We start from the raw sequence: 13,283 nt of genomic DNA, 5'->3' as shown, positions 1-13,283 counted from the left end.
ACGGTCTTGGCGTGCATCAGTGCGTCGCTGCGGTCCGGTCCCAGGTCGACGGGCACGTGCACCTTCCGCCGACCACTGGCGACAACATCGATGTACAGTGGAGACCTCACGCCCCACGTGTTGAGCAATTCTGCGGTACGTCCAACCGGCCTCCCGCATGCCCACTATACGCCCTCGCTCAAAGTCCGTCAACTGCACATACGGTTCACGTCCACGCTGTCGCGGCATGCTACCAGTGTTAAAGACTGCGATGGAGCTCCGTATGCCACGGCAAACTGGCTGACACTGACGGCGGCGGTGCACAAATGCTGCGCAGCTAGCGCCATTCGACGGCCAACACCGCGGTTCCTGGTATGTCCGCTATGCCGTGCGTGTGATCATTGCTTGTACAGCCCTCTCGCAGTGTCCGGAGCAAGTATGGTGGGTCTGACACACCGGTGTCAATGTGTTCTTTTTTCCATTTCCAGGAGTGTAGTTTGATAGTTATCGGATGAAATGTCTCATCAAGAATGCTGTATACCAATGAAGGATTAAAAGTTAAGTATAATAGCAGCTACGTACTTTTCTTGCTACCATTCATTACTTATCCTGTTTCAGACCTCTATCTAGCCTACGTGAGATTACGCGTGCCTTTCGGCTACTTCAGTGTGGCGTAGCTGTCTTGTTACGCCACAACAAAACCTAAGATGAATTCTGTAAAATGAGAATCATGAAACAAAATTGTAAGATATGAGGAATCACGTAATACGAACACTTACAAAGGTATTGCCCGACGAATCGTAACACGTTAGCATTGGTGAAATATTGCCGGACGTTGCTCATGGTGCAAACAACATTATTGCATCACAACCGCGTACGAAACTACCAGGAGCACCCTATCTAGAAACATCTCAATTACGGGTAACTGAGTATAAACATTGCTGCTTCCGAACTGAAGAAACCAACGCATGCCCAATTTAGTGCAGGCAACTCACCAGCATTACTAACAACGAAGTGAAACTGAACATGAAGTTCAATGGAATGGGACTCGGAGTTCTCCTCTGGGCACTTAGACGCACCACAGCAGTGTTCGTCCTCTGACAGAAAGTGGTTCCCGTATCCAACCTGACTGGGTGACGCAGTAAAGCGGTCCTTGCTGCTTTTGGCTAGTATGGCTGCTCGGTTTTCTGGTGCTCAGTTAGAGGAACTTGTAGTGGCGCCAATTCTCCGAAGGGGTGTGGAACTGATGTCCTTAACTTTTCGGCATGGCTGCAGCTTGAATTTGAAGATAAAGACCCTTAACTTCTATTGATTCTCGGCATCTACTGAATTTTCTGGATTCTTGTTAGGTGAACAGAAAGATTCCTCCACCGCAACTGTTCGATGACCCTCTACACAGACGAGCTATCGGCGGTTCCAGCTGGCGAGGAAACCTGCTTTTAAAGCTCACAGTTACTGATGGATTTCATCAGCTGTTTAAATAATGAATTTATAGGCCCATAACTACTGTCCCTGAAGTGATTAATTAATCAGTCCGAAACTGCTATTGAATATACGATTTTAATTTCAATAAACTCTCCTTCTAAGGGAACTAGACTGGACAGATGCTGAGACTTCTTCACCTGTTCCATATGTTTCAGTAAAGTCTACATTTTACAAGATATCTTTGGTTTTCATAATTAATGCTGTCTGGTGCTGATATGTTTGGCAGGTGGTGTCGCCTGCCAGGATCTATGGGAACTACATGCTTCGTTACAACGTTCTGAATCGAAATAGTAAATAACACATATTGAACCGCGTAACTAAAGTGATCTGTATAGCGGCAAAAACAACCTTATGGTAAGAAAAACGTTTGTGAACTGAAGCTTCTGCAAGTGCTCAGGAAGACCAGTGCGTACTCGATTTGGGGTGACTCGTGAGAAGTTGCACAATGAACAGGAAGGCTCCAAAGACAATTATGTGTCGATGAACACGTGCTTAGTGATTAGTGCGCAGCTGGAGAGGATGGGTCCACATTAGCCTGCAGCGGTTACAAGATCCTTGTAATGCGCTGACGGGATACAATAGCATCTGAGACCAGCACCTTAGTTGCGTTGTAAAACATTAGTCCTTTTAATAACATTCGTTGCTACTAATTTCTATGATAACCTGTCACTAGACCATTTCCTTGTTTGATCGGCAGTCGAAATGCATTCAACGTATCTTTACGTTAGGTGCATAGTGCTTCAATGAAGCGAGAACATTAGACCTACTACATTCTAGTAACGTTATACGAATAGAGCAAAGACCTATGCCTTTCTGTAGTAGTATAATACCACACATGCGCTACCTGAGGCAGTTTTTTATTTATTTTCTTTTTATGAAAAGTAGTTTGACTTCCAGTCCTCCTCTTGTATCTTCAATGGTCCGAAGGTGCATTTTAATTTTTTTCTTAGTCCTCCAGATTGATATTAGACTTCATGTTTTTCTCGGAAAAGATAATGTTTACTCTCGTATAAATAGGTTACTACGTAACGAAATTCACAAGAAAGCGCAAAATATTAAAGAAAACCCTGTAGAGACTGAAAGCGACATAAGGCAAACGAAGCGTACGCTGAAGTTTAGTGCGAGATACTCTAAACATTTCAGTACATATCTTAATTTCCAGATCACAACAGAAAGAAGTAAGTGTCCTAACACGCTGAGATATTGGGAAAATTCTGAAAATATTATGCGCTTAAATTTCTTTGTCTGTGACATGGATCTGCGAACATTCAGGTTACTTTATTGTAATGAAGGGCGTGTAAAATAAAGTCTATAAAAGAAAATTCTATATTATTTACTCGGAGCTGATCTAAATGCCTTGGGATAAAAACCAAGTTGTTAATGCAAGAAAGCTACCTGTGAAAGCCCAGCCACCTCAAATGCTATTTTACATTACACTGTATTGCCAGTGGAATAGCAGCCAAGGACCTACATGTTATTTAGACGGCAAAAGATTCATTTCACATTACGAAACGGAACTGATACAACTGAAGCCACGTAAAATCTGAAAATAACTGAATAACATGATTTTACCTTCTATTTTATTCCGTAGCGACGCATAAATAGCATTCACTTTATTTTAAGGTGTTGTAGATGGCAGATGTGAGACAGCTTACAACAATGGCAAAACAAAGTAGATGAGACACAACAGTCTAATTGTCGTAAATTTCGCACACCAGTGTGAACGTTTCAGTATTGAACGTGATTTTCTCAGCTTTCAAAGACATTTTTAATTGTATACATATACCATTGACTTCTTTTCATAGAGAGTGCCCTATTGAATCGGCAGGGAGTAATTTCTTTTTATCAACTGCCGAAAATGTGGTTGGTGTGTTCTTCACGATATTTACAAGGCTAGGTATGACACCACTAAAATTTGTAATAAACAATACATATTGCTTTCTCTCCCTCACCTTACGACGTCAGGTCTTACGGGTCTTTCAGATCCCTTGTATACAACTTAATGTAGTAATGACATAGCTACCAGAGATTTGTACTTGGTCGTTTTAGGACATGATGACCAATCCTGGCAGCGGAGTTGTACTGTGGAACCCGGCCCAGATCTACAGCGTCTCTGAGGGCACACCATAAATAACTTCGTTCTCCTCCCAGTTTTACGGTATACTAAAATTAACTTAGAATGTCGAGGTGTGCAGATTATGACAAAAAAGTTTCTTAATCGATAATACATTCATTTGTGAAACATACGTTTTCAAAAATGGAATATAATCGCTTGGATACTACATTACCACTAACTAACATACGGAACAGGAAATAGAATTAAACACAATGATTGCTTATGTTGAAGTTCTTTTATTTATGTTCAGAGATTGACAGCGGTTAACAACTGACTTCCTGGAATTTGGATCTGTCGATTTCAGGGCGTACGTCGACCTCAGTCCATATCTGGCAAACCAGATCTTCACTCGGATTCTCGGCAGTGGTGAAGATGAACGTCATCTCGTCTGAAAAAGTCAGAAAAATAATAAGTTATGAGCATCTGTTTTGCCATTAAAGCTACGTAATGGGTACTAGGAGCAATCTACGTGCTTCATCATGTAGCTTACACACAGCATGATAACATTAGTTCTAGCATGAAAACATTGTCACGATTTGTCATTGTATATTTACGTCTATACTCCGCACTGGTTCTAGGTTGTCTGGTTTCCAGATCGACTTTATCTTTCGGAAGTTAATTTTGTCACCCACTCCCCTCTAAATTGTCTAAACCACAAACAGATGTTACAGAGTCAAATTTCCGCACTTTATGTTTCTCCACAATTGGGGTTTAATAAAAATGATGTTCATGTGTTCGCATTACACACCCACAGTGAATTGTCTTGTTGTAGAACGTAAAGAGGAGCATTATAATCTCATATGGACAGTGTAGCTAACTATTGATTCATCTTGAACAAATTTACCGTAGTACACTGCTCATCGAAATTTCCATGCGAGTCTAACGGCAAGAGCACTGCAACCAAATTGCCCCTTCACATAAAAGATGAGTGTGCGACTCGAAACTATGAATACGTTCAGACTACATTCTTAAGCTCACATAATGACGATGACAGGAGAGAGAAATTCGATCTCATATGTAGGCCCATAGAGAGTCGTCCCTCGCGCATATCACTCGCGAATGGAACAGAAACAGGCAGACATGTGATAACAAAAGAACCCTCCGCCACCACGTGAAAGGCGCATTACAGATTATGGATGTAAGTGTAAGCAACCATTCATTTAATCTTCAATGTCTGGAGCCGTAAGGAAATGTAACGCTACTTAGTTCATCGTAATAAATAAAGTAGTCATTAATAGGGAACGCCTGCGTACGTCAGAGTAAAACAATCTACTTTTTAGTACAATTAACTTCATAATTATCATATACATTCACCGCTTGTAATTCTGTGTATTAATCCACATTGTAACGTTAAAAATATGCGTGACAGCATCAAAAATACTCTTTTCTTATGTAGCCTTCCATTGGGGGCTGCAGTTTTATGAGACTTCTCCTTCATCATCTGCCTTTGTGCAGCCTATAATTACCGCAAACACCACTGCTTACTAGTGGTACATATCGTAAGACAAATTGACTAACTGACGGATGAAGTGCAGTGTTGAGACGCATATTTCTTTTTTAGGCCTTCATTTCAAGGATTCTGTACGTCTGTGAGTAGTGTTGAGTAGAGGCAGATGTGAAACTCAAATTCCTTATGTAGTATTACTAATAATTCGAGTGATGTTGCAAACTTTTACCTGCACCGTTGGGACAGTATCAAAATTTCTACAATTGTGAGACATAAACGTACAACGTACCGCCAGTCACCATGCAGAAGTGTTCAATGAAGATGTCTGCGCTTCCATTGACGAGGTTACGCTCAGCGGTCAACGATTCTCCGTCTGGAACACACGGATAAAACCGGTAGGAAACTCATTTCTTAGCTTGTGAAACTAAATATAAAGAAGCCGAAAAATGTATCAGAGCCAGACGTAAGTTCTCCCAGACTGTCCCATCACTGGAAAGCATTAAAGAATGCATCTGATTGCTGGCCAACAAAACGTATTACTGTTAGGAAATATGTTCTGGGACAGGTAGTCACTCTTGCCGTAGTAGGTACTGTGAAGTCTGTTTCCTTCGATAGTGATGTCGGCCGTGACAGCAGCTCTGAAATGGTATGTTCATTACAAGCATTAATTTTTCCGTAAAGCATTGTGCGAAAGACATGTGTATTACAGTAATGTGAACGTAGAAGTGTAGAAGTATTGTGTTTTACTGATGAACCATAGCCCATTCAAATGTTTTCTACTGTACCTAAAGCAAATTAACCGTAGCCATGGACGGAATTCTCAAAGCGATTCATTACGGGTAAAATTGTCATCATGTAGCAGCGATCGAACAATCATTTTATACCTTTCTCTTTTTCATCTATTATTAACTTTTTGTATTTCATATTATTCATTCTAAAAGAATTAGTCCTCAACCGAATAATGAGGAAATGGTCTTGTCAATTAAAAGAAGTTGAGTCTAGACTTTATATCATTGGCGGTGATGACACTACGCTACTGGATAATTCTCACTCTCGCAGTTTCACAGTTTCCAATATTCGCACTTGTCAATAATTTTCCATTGTCATGAACGCCATAACGTGATCAAAACACGATTCATATTCTGTAGGAGTAGCGGCGAAATTTTGGGAGTGAATAATATATACGTTTTCTGCGATTTGTTTCGGAACCAATGTAGGCTTTCCTCCACACTGTCTCGAAGGACATCATTGTCGACTGTACGTTTAATGCTGAATACCCTTCTTCAGGAATAAAAATCGGTAATTACTATCTATTTTCAGCTCGTTTTTCAGGAACGGAATGACGGCCACGATCCGAAGCACTGAAGTCCCCAGCGATTTACTTGACATGGTCTTATTGTGAGTGTGATGCCTAGCCTTCCTCCGACCTTTTAAGTTACTTATTTATCTGCCAATCACAGCTCAAATTTGCCATTTTTCGTGACAAAAAGTTACGGCCACATGAGAAAGAAGCAGTAAGTGACACAGGAAATCCTACAACCGACTCGGGATCGAAAATCAGACCTGTACCCGATATGGATTTTCAGTCTGTGTTGTAGTTTCCACTGAAGATATAAATGATGGATCAGAAAGATACTCGGTCCCTGAATCCTTCCCTTTAAAGTGCAAACACTTTAGAGAATGTCTGAAAACTGTAATGGCAGAAGCGAAGCTTAGATTTGTTTGTGAGTCGTGATTCGAAAAGTTCTGTTCAGTATTTGAATACGAAACGCAAAAGATTCCTACTTCGAGATCCGATATGTGACACAGGTTTATTCTTTCTGAAAGTTCCTGTGAACTAGCAGTACCAGCCGAACAAAGTTTATAAATAAGACAAAAGCAATGTCACAGGAAGTGAAACAGGTAAGAAGAGCAATATAGCGTAGAACACTGAGATAATAGAGCAAAGAAATTTCTTTAAATGTATCAGTTGAGAGATATCAATAAATATAACTAATTCAGATATGGTTCAAAATATAACGTTGTAATTGTTTATTTATGGAGCTATCTTGTTAGAATTATACTAAAAGAGATTACGCTTAGGCTACACACCGTAATGTCTAAGCTTTCTCTTGTGTATGGTAGTGAAAACTGGATACTAAGGAAAGAAAGACACGAACAATTATAGCAGCTGCCAATGAGATAACGATTCTGTGGTCACTTGTAGGATTAACGTTAAGAGACAGAATGAGAAATGAAGACATAAGACAGCTCCTAGAAATGAAAAAGCAGGCACTACCAACAAAAAACGTGTGACCACATGAAAATGTCGCCAAGTACGCAATACAACGTAATCAGACTGAGAGACCGGATATACGACAGACGATCAAGAGATAAAGACAGTTTGGTTAAAGTCGTTTGGTTTTGGAACGAGATAGACTGGAAGAAGATGAAGAACAGCATGGGAACCTACTGCTGAATGTTGATACATTTATATGTGGATGATGTACTTTGAAGACATAAAAGACCCCCACATTAAGGTAAACGGTTTTCGATGAGGGGGGCAATGAGTGTGGTGTTACTCTGCATCTGGCTAAAGAGACTGCCTACACTACGCTTTACTGTCCACTATTGGATTACTGCTGCGTGGGCTGCGATTCTTATCAATAGAATGAACGGAAAACGACGAGAAAGTTGAAAGGAGAACAGCAGGTTTTGTATTATAGCGAATAGGAGTATCACTGACATGATGAAGGATGTAGTGTGGGCAGCAGTAAAACAAAGGTGTTTTCCGTTGCGGCAGAATCTTCTCACAGAATGTCAATCACCAGTTTTACCCTCCATATTCAAAAATATTTTGCTGGCGCCGACCTACATAGGAAGAAACGATCTTCATAATAAAATAAGTGAAATCAGAGCTCGCACGGAAAGATATAAGCGTACGTCTTTCTCTGCGTGCTATTCGAGAATGTAATAATACAGAATTATTGTAAACGTGGTAAGATGAACGCTGTGCCCGGCACTTGAGTATCCATGTAGATGTAGATGCAGATGTAGATGACCAGAAGCAGGCTGACAGATGACGGGAACTCACCGTGGTGACGCTGAAGGTCTCTGTGGAGGCGTCGGGCAGCGTGCAGGAGTCGGCCAGGACTGCCCCAGCCAACAATATCGGCACTAGCAATACCAGGGTGGAAGTCATCATCTGTAGGAGAAAAGGCAGCGACATGTGAGAAATACGAACAGTATTCCTGGGAAGTGAGTCGGTGAATGCGCTCTAAGAGGTTCAATTCGCCATAACTTTACCTCAGCGTTGTCAGTTATGTAAGGAAATGGCGCTAGTAATGTCGTGAAAGCGGATGTGAAAGCAAACAGCCGTGCCCGAAAACTGGGTACATAACTACAATAGTTACGGCCTAAATAGCCAAAAGACCGATTCAGCCTTAAGAATACAATCTTCGCTCATAATGTGATATTAAATCAAAGCACTGAAAAAGTTTGATACAATAATTTTTTATCAAAGTGTTTGAGAACAGTATACATTCTGATGGTTCAACAAGTCTTAAAGCCATTTATATTGTTACAGCTGCCACTTGATAATGCCACAGTAGGCAGCGATTGTGAATAAACTTAACGACGCTCCAGGGGATAAACATTGTCATTTCTGAAGCATGATTTTCAGAATGTTTTCGACCCGGAGGTAAAAGGTTCGATTCCTCGTTTTGATAGAAAAACAAATTTGCAGCAGCACACTCGTGCGCCAAATTGGGGTGGCGACTTCGGGGTGTGGGAGGGTACAAAGTAACTGATCACCAGAATTAGCGGAAGCGTCCTGCTGAACATTTCAAACCTCCTCACAGCCTCTTATACGTTACAGACTTATGACGCTGTCTATGGTGATTCGTCAGTCGTGTGGGGTGGTTAATCTCGACGACCCCATCGGTGAAAATCGACAGGAATAGACTCTCTGACGGCACCGGGTTACACCCTGTCCATTCCCTGTCTTTCTGTCATCAACAAACGCGATTTAAAACGCTACAAGCATCATTCGTATTCACATACAATTCAGACATATACGCACTTCATGATATAATGCCACACGACGTTACTCTATTTAGAAGATGATAACTGTATGTTCGAGACAAATCATCAGTTGCATGTCATACTCAAGCTTCTTGATTTTCTAACTTCGATATTCAGCTTCACCAACACGACGAAAAACCACCTGTTTTGGCCAATGTTTAGTGAGAAAAATAGCAGTCTCTTAATCATAGCCGGGACATCGATTCCGAAGTAACGGACGACCTACAAAACTAAAATGAAATACGAGAAAGGTGCATAGACGATATACGAGAATAAGAGGAAGCAACTTACTGCTAACGATTGCTCTTTCGAAGGATAAACTCAGAAAGCATCACGGTCTTTTTATACTAAACGCTTCGAACTTCCAGATAAACTGGCTGATAAACTAGCGGCTGAATATACTGAAGAAGATGCGTCAGATGAGGCTTTGACGTAAGTAATTTAATATTTGTTTATCTGTGTGTCTGTTTCAAGACACAATATGATATTCAGACAATGACAGCTGTGGCCTCCATTGCATAATATTTACCTTTCTCACGTTAACCATAACTGCCAATAAGTTATGTTACTGCCCTTCTTGTTGCTATCAATTAAATTTTACGTTATTATCATCTTCTTACTGCGAACCCATAAAATCTCAGTATAGTATAAAAATATTTATACGGTTAAATAGAGCTGACCTAGTATGCTAGAAATGTAATAATACGACAAACCGATTACATACTCATCAGTCATGTTGATTTACAGGATAGGTCGGCCTGTCAGGGATGTGTAATTTTTCGCTTCGTAGCTCTCTGTCAAACTCTGCAGTAGTGTTTCATAAAGACGGTTGCTTTGCTGTTAGGTTTCTTCACACTCCGTTGTAACGGCGGCCGTCAATATTATTTTATGGTGAAATAACTGGAGAAGAAAGAGTCACATTGGTAGCACTCTAAATCCTTTGATGCCAATTTTGTTTTGAGCACTTTCACTCTGTTATTTCGTAACAGAAGCAATGCTATAATTATATCCTGCCGCAACTATGCGCATACATTCCAAATTTTTGTAGCAGTCCTTCATCTGTAAATATTTGCCACATCTCTAGTATCAAGGTTCCTACACTTAAAATGCTCTAAACATTCTCTTGTTACGTTCCTTACAAATTTGTAGTCTGTCCGCAGGTCGAAGGGAGACCAGGGCGTACCATCGCATCCAAGATATTTCTAGGTATCTAATGAGGTGCCCAAAGTAATTCTAGGGCTTTACGTGTTATCCTATTCTTCAATCCGAAGCCTGGTTTGATTTAGCACTTCATACTACTCTATGCTGTCAGAGCCCTTTCATCACCGAATAACTACCGCCACCTGCACCCTTCTGAATCCGCTGGCTGTATCCATCTATCTCTTGGTTAGCCTCTAGGGTTGGTGCCCATCCCCCCCCCCCCCAAACCCAACTGTAAGTTGGTGATCCCTTGATGTCTCAGAATGTGCCCTCTCAAACGATCCCTCCTTTAGTCAAGATGTTTCCCAAATTTCTTGTCTTACCAATTTATAAGTACCTCCACATCAGTTACGCGATCAGCCCATTTAATCTTAGAATATCACAGGATGTACTGAATTTAATTGATGAAAGGAGAAAATATAAAAATTGAGATAATGAAGATGACGAATGGGAAAACAAACGTCTAAGAAATGAGACTGAGAGTAAGTGCAAAACAGGAGAAGAGAAGTATAATGGTTTAGAGAAAGGGGAAAGATAGTTATCCTCTATAGGATACTTGAAAATGATTTCTTCCGTAGCAAAAACCTCTGTTCTCCTCTTCTCTAAACTGTTTGTCCTCGATGATTCACTTCCGTACGTGGCTACACTCCAGAACAGATAAGACTTAAAAACGTAGTTACTATCTTACTTTACGAAATAAGAACCAGAGCACCGCACGCTGCTACAAGGTTCCTCCTACACTGGGTTCTATTTTGTGCTTCCTGGAGTCAATCATTCTCTATTCAAATCTGCAGCAAATCTGCAGCAAGTCCTCATGGATTCCATCCCTCCATCTCTTCTTTCTACTGGTGGGCATCTTCCACAGTTAGTATAATCCATAGCTTTCAACGGCCATCGGTATTGATACCGCCTATGCAAGGCGCTTGGTTCTCATGAGTCCTACAGTGTTTGGTATTGCAAACACTTAAACCAATATTCAGTATTAACAAACTTCTCTTCTTCAGAAACACTTTTATTGCCATCTCCAGTCCACATTTTATATCCTTTTTACTTTAGCCGCCATGTTACTTTGTTACCCAAATAGATTTCCTTCCCATTTCCAGTCAACATTTTGTATCCTCCCTACATCGGCCATCATCGGTTTTTTTTCTGCCTAAACAGCAAAAGTCATCTACTACTTTTCTTGCCTAGTTTTCTAAGTTCATTCCCTTAGTATTACTTGATTCCATTCAACTACATTTCATTATCATTGTTTTCTTGACGTTCATGTTGTATGTTCCTTTCAAGACACTGCCCACTACGTTCAACTGCTGTTGCAAGACCTTTTCGTCTTTGGTTGAACGACAATGTCATCGGCAAACCTCACTGTTTTTATTTCTTTTCCTTAATCTGTAATACCTACACCGAACATTTCCATGTTTTCGTTAACTGTTTGCTCAGTGTACAGATCGGAGAACATTGGGGACAAACTACAGCCGTGTCTCACTTCCTTTTCATCACTGCATCCCCTTCATGCATTGGACTCTTATAACTGTCGTCTGGTTTCTGTACAAGTTGTAAATAGCATTTTCCGCACTTTGTTTTATCCCTCTAGCTTCCGAATTTCAAAGAGAATATTCCAGTCAACACTATCTAAGGCTTTCTTTCTAGGGCTTTCTCTAAGTCTACAAATTCTCTGAGCGTTGGCTTGCCTTTCCTTAACCTACCTTCTAAGAGAAGTCGTAGGGTGAGCATTGTTTGGTGCGTTCCTACTTTTCTCTGGAATCCAAACTGATCTACCCCGAAGTTAGTTTCTACCAATTTTTCAATTATTCTATAAATAATCGTGCTTCATTTTGAACCATGACTTATTAAACTGTTTCGGTAAAATTTACATCTGTCAGTACCTGGTATCTTTGGATTTGGAATTATTACTTTATTCTTGAATTTGAGGATATTTCGCCAGTCTCACACGTCTTGCACATCTAATGGAATAGTTTCGAAATGGCTGGTTCTCCCAAGTATGTCAGTAGTTGTAACGGAATATCATCTACTCCGGGCGCCTTGTTTTGGGTTAGGCCTTTCAGTGAAATGTCAAATTCGTCCCGCAGTATCATATGTACTGCCTCATCTTCATCTATGTCCTCCTCCATTTCTAAGATATTCTTCACCTTCATTGTATAGACCCTGTATACACTCCTCTTACCTTGAGCGCTTCTTTCTTTGCTTAGTACTTGTTTTCCATCTGAAATCTTGATGTTTCTACAGCTGCTTCTGTTTACTCCAAAGAACATTTTAATTTTCCTGTAGCTGATAACCATATTTCCCCTTCTTCTAAATCCTTATATTTTCCTCTAGGCACTCTTGCTTGGAGATTTTGCACTTGCTGTCAATGTAGTTTTTAGATGTTTGTATTCTCTTTCGCCCGTTCCGTTGGCTGGATTTTTATATTCTGCCTTTAACCAGTTAAATTAAATACCTCCTGTGACATTCAAGTATTTCCACTAGGCCTTGTCTTTTTACCTATTTAATTTTTTGATGCCATCACTGTTCCATGTCTTCAAGGAACTCGTTGGCCTTCTACTGTTTTTCTTTCCCGTATTGTAGTGTTGTTGCCAAATTCTCTCTCCGAAACTCTAAAAAGACTTTCGTCCTTTCAGTTTATCCAGGTTCCGTCTCCTTATTTTCTTCTCTTTTTGCAATTTCTTCAGGTCTCCTATGTAGTTGACGACTAATAAGTTGTGGTCAGAATCCGTATCTGTTCCTGAAGTTTCAACAACTGTGATTTGTATATCAACGGGCCATCTTCAACTTGAAAGGTGCCTTATTCAGAACTTTCACTTCTTTGCAATATATTTTGTCCTGTTTAGGAATCGCCATGCTTGCATTTTCTTTAATCTGTGAGAGCTTGCTCTAACCAGATTTGATTTACCGATACAAGCTCTTTAGTAATCTCTTTGTTTGATCACCGTGATAGACTTAGGCCTTTGGCGAGTGGGTCTGCTCTGGACGGAT

The sequence above is a fragment of the Schistocerca americana genome, chromosome 7, assembly GCF_021461395.2.
Source record: "Schistocerca americana isolate TAMUIC-IGC-003095 chromosome 7, iqSchAmer2.1, whole genome shotgun sequence".
NCBI lineage: Eukaryota > Metazoa > Arthropoda > Insecta > Orthoptera > Acrididae > Schistocerca > Schistocerca americana.
This window is presented reverse-complemented; position numbering follows the sequence as displayed.